At 40.1% G+C, this 6,868-nt stretch overlaps 1 long non-coding RNA gene across 2 annotated transcripts; it reads left to right on the plus strand.

Moving 5' to 3' along the window:
- The first annotated feature begins 142 nt into the window (after window positions 1-142).
- On the plus strand, window positions 143-2,109 carry LOC134182702 (uncharacterized). 2 transcript variants are annotated; one of them, XR_009970401.1, is made up of 6 exons: window positions 143-223; window positions 283-450; window positions 515-573; window positions 628-690; window positions 750-912; window positions 2,099-2,109. It is a non-coding gene; the product is annotated as an uncharacterized LOC134182702 (long non-coding RNA). The 2 variants fall into 2 exon arrangements; XR_009970400.1 differs by lacking the exon at window positions 2,099-2,109 and having other exon boundaries at window positions 750-1,079.
- The last annotated feature ends 4,759 nt before the right edge of the window (window positions 2,110-6,868 follow it).

A 6,868-nucleotide genomic window follows, 5' to 3' on the forward strand; every position in this document is an offset into this window, starting at 1 on the left:
CACTAAAATAATTCATTATTATCAACCAATACAACTCTGTTTTCGGTCAAGTGTGCCACCCAACTCAGTGAGGACAATTGTGCCACTCGCCACAGACAACAGAAAGTAAAGTTATTTACACTAAAACAATTCATTATTATCACCCCATACAACTTTGTTTTCAATCGAGTGTGCCACTCAACTTAGTGAGGAGAAGTGTGCCACTCGCCACAGGCAACAGAAAGTAAGGTTATTTACACTAAAACAATTCATTATTATCAACCCATACTACTCTGTTTTCAGTCGGATGTGCCACTCAACTTAGTGAGGAGAAGTGTGCCACTCGCCACAGACAACAGAGAGTAAGGTTATTTACACTAAATCAATTCATTATTATCAACCCTACAACTCAGTCGGTGTGCCACCCAACTTAGTGAGGACAAGTGTGTCACTCGCCACAGACAACAGAGAGTAAAGTTATTTACACTAAAATAATTCACTATTATCAACCAATACAACTCTGTTTTCGGTCAAGTGTGCCACCCAACTCAGTGAGGACAAGTGTGCCACTTGCCACAAGCAGCAGAGAGTTAGGTTATTTACACTAAAATAATTCATTATTGTCAACCCATCCAACTCTGTTTTCAGTCAGGTACGTGTGTCAACGAACTTAGTGAGGACAAGTGTGCCACTTGCCACAGAGAGCAGAGAGTAAAGTTATTTAAAATAGAATAATTCATTATTATCAACCCATACAACTCTGTTTTCAGTCGGGTGTGCCATCCAACTCAGTGAGGACAAGTGTGCCACTCGCCACAGACAGCAGAGAGTAAAGTTATTTACACTAAAATAATTCATTATTACATGTTTGCCACAGATAGCAGAGAGTATCTGCACTACAAAAAGAATACAACCTTGATATAAGCTGACAAGGTACTTACACCACTATAACTGAGTGAATTGCCATTTGCCTAGTTTGTCATAATTCAATCATATCATTACTAATTGTTTTTACTAACTAACTCTTGAACACTGTACACAAGTATTGGTATTTCACACCTCTTTGATTGACCTTGTAGGTGTGAACATGACAAGAACACCTGTTTGTCTTCCACACAACAGTGTTCCTATATATTCATATTCATCATAATCATACTGACATGTCTTTGATTGTAATTCTAATACGTAGTAAAACCACGTGAACTTGCTGACAACTCAGACCTACTAAGAAAAGTACTCTTGGAGAGTAGCCTACTGCAACAAAGAAACTCTACTTACATCTGGTGTAGACTGAGGCCATTGCGGCAAGACTTTTACTTTTGCCATGCATGGCACTATGTCGTCGTCCTTGAGGTCGACCCAGTCGTCCCAATCTTTTGACCACATTTGCAGACGTGGATGGACAGAAACGGCTTCTACTCCGTATTCTACGATTGCCTATTTTCTTAGAGCGCAGCTTGTGGCATCTTCTCCAATCTTGATGGGGTTCGATGGTCTCCAGAGGAGAGCAACACGCTCTTTCACACAAGTTGCTTGTTCGAGCTTGCGCGCAGTCGTACATGTAGCGGTACATATAGAACCGAAGCTTCAGAGCAGTTTTATTATTAAGTAAATAACTTAATTAAGTAACTTGTATGATACCATGTTAATCCTATACATAATCCAGTATTTCAGTCATATTTATATATCCATACATTATTTGATGTAAACGAAAACAAGACATTTCACCTACTGGGACAAACGTCGAACTTTTTGGCATTAATTGTTACCATTTCTCCTTATTTAGTATGTTGCAGTGAGATAGCATAAGCACCCTTAAGAGTCTGAAAAAAGTATTTGATCATTAAGATAACTTAAATTAACATATTTTAAATTGTTTTGCGCAATTGCTCTACTATGTGTAAAATTTAGAGTAAACTGAATAATAAATGAGTGAGATAAAATAAATTGTTTTTATTTCTGTTGAAAAGGAATGTTATTAGCTATTCCTTGCATGAGACATATGCATGATGAAGTGATAAGTACAGGGATTGATTAGTAGTCACATGTACTCTACCTTCAATTTTCTTGAATGGTGTTCACTAACTTTCTAACGCTATTTGCTTTGCTCATTCTGCAGTATGTTCAAAGTGAGAAGTGCCATAGACGAAGAGCTAGATTAGCAAATTGCATGTTTGATGTCCGAAAACGCCCACAAGATTGTATTTAGTTATTAATGCAGACTTATGATATATTATGTATGCTGTTTCAACACTATAGTAATTATTGTGTACGTTATGTGTCTTATTCTTCTTAGCAACAGCATTTGTACTTGTGGCTGAAGTTTGAGCACGTTGGGTTTGTCTATCGCTATAGTTAGATAGTAAACATTGTAGCCCAGCAGATACCTCCAGATGTATGAAAAATGCTCTGATCGATTAGGAAAATTTGTTGGGAAACGCCAGACTAAGGCTGTCTACTACTATTTCAAAAGAACTACAGGTGGGCAGTTCACTTCCGTCATGCTCCTACATTTATAGAGCTAGATATCTCTTTGATAGTGTTACTCGCTAGAATTTGTTTGTTGGTGTAAGTTAGTGGGACGAACACCTGTTAATTTACGTCTGTGTCGCCAGTGTACAGTGATTGTCAGGAAACATGCTGAATGAATGTAAAAAATATCTTGACAACTAATTCGTTTCCAAAATTCTGTATGAGAAATTTTCAGCATTTATTCGTGGGGCATGTTAACTGAGTATGTTTGCAAATGTTTTGTTTTAAATTTAAAAAAGGATTTTACCAACGTTTACGATGCTAAGTATAAAAGACTGTTATCTATGTCGATCGCGTCGTCATTGCAAGTTGTTCACTTTTATGTGCTAATTGAGACACGGTCTTGCCAAAGTTAAATGTTTGTAAGCGTCCGCCGCAATGGTATGGTAACACATGCGCAGGTAAACAAATGATTCTGATTACATTACACACACACACACACACACACACACACACACACACACACACACACACACACACACACACACACACACACACACACACACACACACACAAACACACACACACACACACAAACACACACACACACACATGGACAAATGATAGGCTCTCCACGTCTCTCGACGTCGACCTTGAGGTCAGTTACGGAGATAGCTCTCCTGCCTCTAGAGACAAGGTCTTCATGCGCTACGTGGAGTCTTGGGGCCAGCGCTATAATCCACATGGGACTTGGTCAGAGTCATACAAGGGCACTGACAATGGCGCAGCTCTGGGACTGGACACCATGGCCCAGTATGACGTGTGTATGTGTGTGTGTGTGTGTGTGTGTGTGTGTGTGTGTGTGTGTGTGTGTGTGTGTGTGTGTGTGTGTGTGTGTGTGTGTGTGTGTGTGTTTGTGTTATTGTGTGTGTGTCTGTATGTGTGTGTGTGTGTGTGTGTGTGTGTGTGTGTGTGTGTGTGTGTGTGTGTGTGTGTGTGTGTGTGTGTCTGTATGTGTGTGTGTGTGTGTGTGTGTGTGTGTGTGTGTGTGTGTGTGTGTGTGTGTGTGTGTGTGTGTGTGTGTGTGTGTGTGTGTGTGTGTGTGTGTGTGTGTGTGTGTGTGTGTGTGTGTGTGTGTGTGTGTGTGTGTGTGTGTGTGTGTGTGTGTGTGTGTGTGTGTGTGTGTGTGTGTGCTGTCGAGAATACATATTTTTATAAACTTATGCAATTTATCTAATTAATTGATATAGGCTGATTACATCTGTTTATATTCTACATCTTGGGTGTGAATAATCTTATAATTTTGGTATTGCATAAACTCAACCAGATTTTCACATCACTACGGAAACTACAAAAAGTGTAGTGTAAATGTTGTCGTGACGCCAAATGTTTCCACGATTCTGTCATTTACTACACTCAATCTGCAAGAAAACTATGACTTTCTATTTTTGTTTGATGGAACTGCAGCAGATTCTAAGATAATGGCAGCATACACTGCATGAAAACAATATTCCTCGTGATGTCAATTTGATGATATAGTTCTTCTGCGTATTTCTCAGTAATTCTATAAATTCGTTTGAGTGCTTTTCTTTACAAGTACATAAATATCAAGGTAAAAACAACCATGCAGTACCAATTGTTTAATAATTATAACATAAATTTTTTTGAATAGGTTATCTTCCCAAATTAGAGGCTTTTAAAATGCGAATAACAATCGTTTGGTAGTCGCAGAAGGAGACAACGATACTTTGTCTTACGATGCTATAGCTGATCGAGCTGGAACCTTCCTTGGATAATGTGGCAGTCACCGAACTAATCTTCCTTATTCTACTGGTCATGGCTTGACGTTTACAAGTGTCAAGTATCTACAATTTGTTAATATATTATTATACGTAGCAATATAATGCTTGCTGGAGTAACTGTTGACATACGTGATTTATATGAGAATACGCTTGGCTTATTTATGTCTACAGCCGCTTGACTAAACAAAGGGAGACATTTAACATATTGAGGACAGTGCAGTTTAGATTAGTTACTAACTAAAGCCAGATACATGCACTTACTAGATAGCTAGGCCTATCTGATTCGCAGCAGACTAACATTAAAAGCATTTCATAGCTATTCTCTACTGTTGGCAGGACGACCGTCTGTTTGCAGCGTATGTGCATGTTCATCACTATCGACTAGTCTACACGAGCTAGCCCACGTCAACGTGTATAGGCGGCTACCCTGTCCTCTGAGCTAGACCATCTACTGGCTTTTAACTCCAAACTCCAAACGTCTCGTTTCCGTATATGCCAGTTGTGAGATAGATAAATCGTCATACTAGAGTAGTAATTGCACTGAAAACAGATGGAGTGCATGTGTGGTCATGCAAATGAAAACAGCAGCGCATATACAGGATGTCTGCCTGCAGCGGAAACTCAACTGTACAGTACGCATTGTCAAAATTTAGTATTTTCGTAGACCCTATGTTATAAGCACTGATGTCTAAGATTCTTGTAGTGAAGTTAAAAATTGCATGCGAATAAGTCCTAAACATACTATGAATCCTTAAGGCTGATTGAAATTTACACATTCAGGGTCTCATGCTACTGCGTTCTGGTTTCCTATAACCAAAAATCTCGTAGTCATTGTAGTATACAGACACAAGTTGATTGTACAACTGCTCAGATAGTTGCAACAAATGCGGAGATTTGTCTTTAGTCGTAGGATTGACGTGAGGCATCTTCAACCAATGTGGCGCGCCTAGAATCATCAAAAGGTAACGACTGTCTCTGTCAACGGTTGAACTCTCCATATCGATGTAATAATGGTAGTGAATGTGACACGGATAACATGCCATATTCTGTGGTATCCACTGGTGATTTTCATTTTCGTTGTCTTGTTACCGAAACGAGACACAAACTTGGCAAAGTCGCAGATGCTCGTGTTTTGCCACAGATGTTTGGGATCGCGACGTGATCTCACAAAGTTAGCGTATTTTACTATTCCGCGACTTTGTCTTTCGTAACCTTCACCTTTCCTTTTCAACATTAAGTAGTCTGCTGCGAAACGATTGATTGGCTCTCTGTAAGCCATAAAATTTTTGTAAGTTCTAAGTCTGAGTTCAATTTCTGATCTGTTCTTGTACGATTTCAGTGTTGTCAAGCCTCTAACCGGACGAACTGATTTGACGGCATCGTCGAGAGACTTGAATGAGCCTTCCAGTACAAGCATAACTGCTCTCCAAGAGGTCGAGCCTGACTTCCAGACAGGACAGTAGATAACTTTGTGATTATCGTCTGCGACGGCGCGTTGGTAGAAATAGTCAAGTTGTTTCTCGGAAAGAGGCTGTCGGAACCTTGTGCATCTGTCGTCGATAGAGGCTTTCACACTTGCAAAATGTTTCCGGAGTTCCAAAAACCTTAGACGTTTGCATATACATGTATGCAAACACACACACACACACACGCACACACACACACACACACGCACGCACACACACACGCACACACACACACACACTACAATAGTTGTTTTACAATAAATCACCGAAGTTCCAAAAACCTTAGACATTTGCATATACATGTATGCAAACACACACACACACACACGCACACACACACACACACACACACACACACACACGCACACACACACGCACACACACACACACACACACACTACAATAAAAAAGGTAAACGTTAGGAAGGCTGCCAGATACTGGTCACCCCAGCAGCTAACAGCTGGACTCCTGCATGTGCATGCTCTACTCAGGAGAACACTGGGCCTGCGCTAGCAATGTCCTGGAGGCTATATTGACAGGAGTAACGGCTTGTGAAACCAACTAAAGTGTGAGCACCCAAAGTCTCGCCTGGATACTTAGTGAGGACCAGTGTGCCACTCGCCACAGACAGCGGAGAGTAAGATTATTTACACTAAAATAATTCATCATTATCAACCCATACAACTCGTTTTCAGTCGGGTGTGCCACCCAACTTAGTGAGGACAAGTATGCCACTCGCCACAGACAGCAGAGAGTAAGGTTATTTACATTATAATAATTCATTATTATCAACCCATACAACTCTGTTTTTAGTCGGGTGTGCCACCCAACTTAGTGAGGACAAGTGTGCCACTCACCACAGACAGCAGAGAGTAAGGTTATTTACATTAAAATAATTCATTATTATCAACCCATACAATTCTGTTTTTAGTCGGGTGTGCCACTCAACTTAGTGAGAACAAGTGTGCCACTCGCCACAGACAGCAGAGAGTAAGGTTATATACACTAAAACAATTCATTATTATCAACCCATACAACTCGTTTTCAGTCATGTGTGCCACTCAACTTAGTGAAGACAAGTGTGCCACTTGCCACAAGCAGCAGAAAGTAAGGTTATTTACACTAAAATAATTCATTATTATCAATCCA

The sequence above is a fragment of the Corticium candelabrum genome, chromosome 7, assembly GCF_963422355.1.
Source record: "Corticium candelabrum chromosome 7, ooCorCand1.1, whole genome shotgun sequence".
NCBI lineage: Eukaryota > Metazoa > Porifera > Homoscleromorpha > Homosclerophorida > Plakinidae > Corticium > Corticium candelabrum.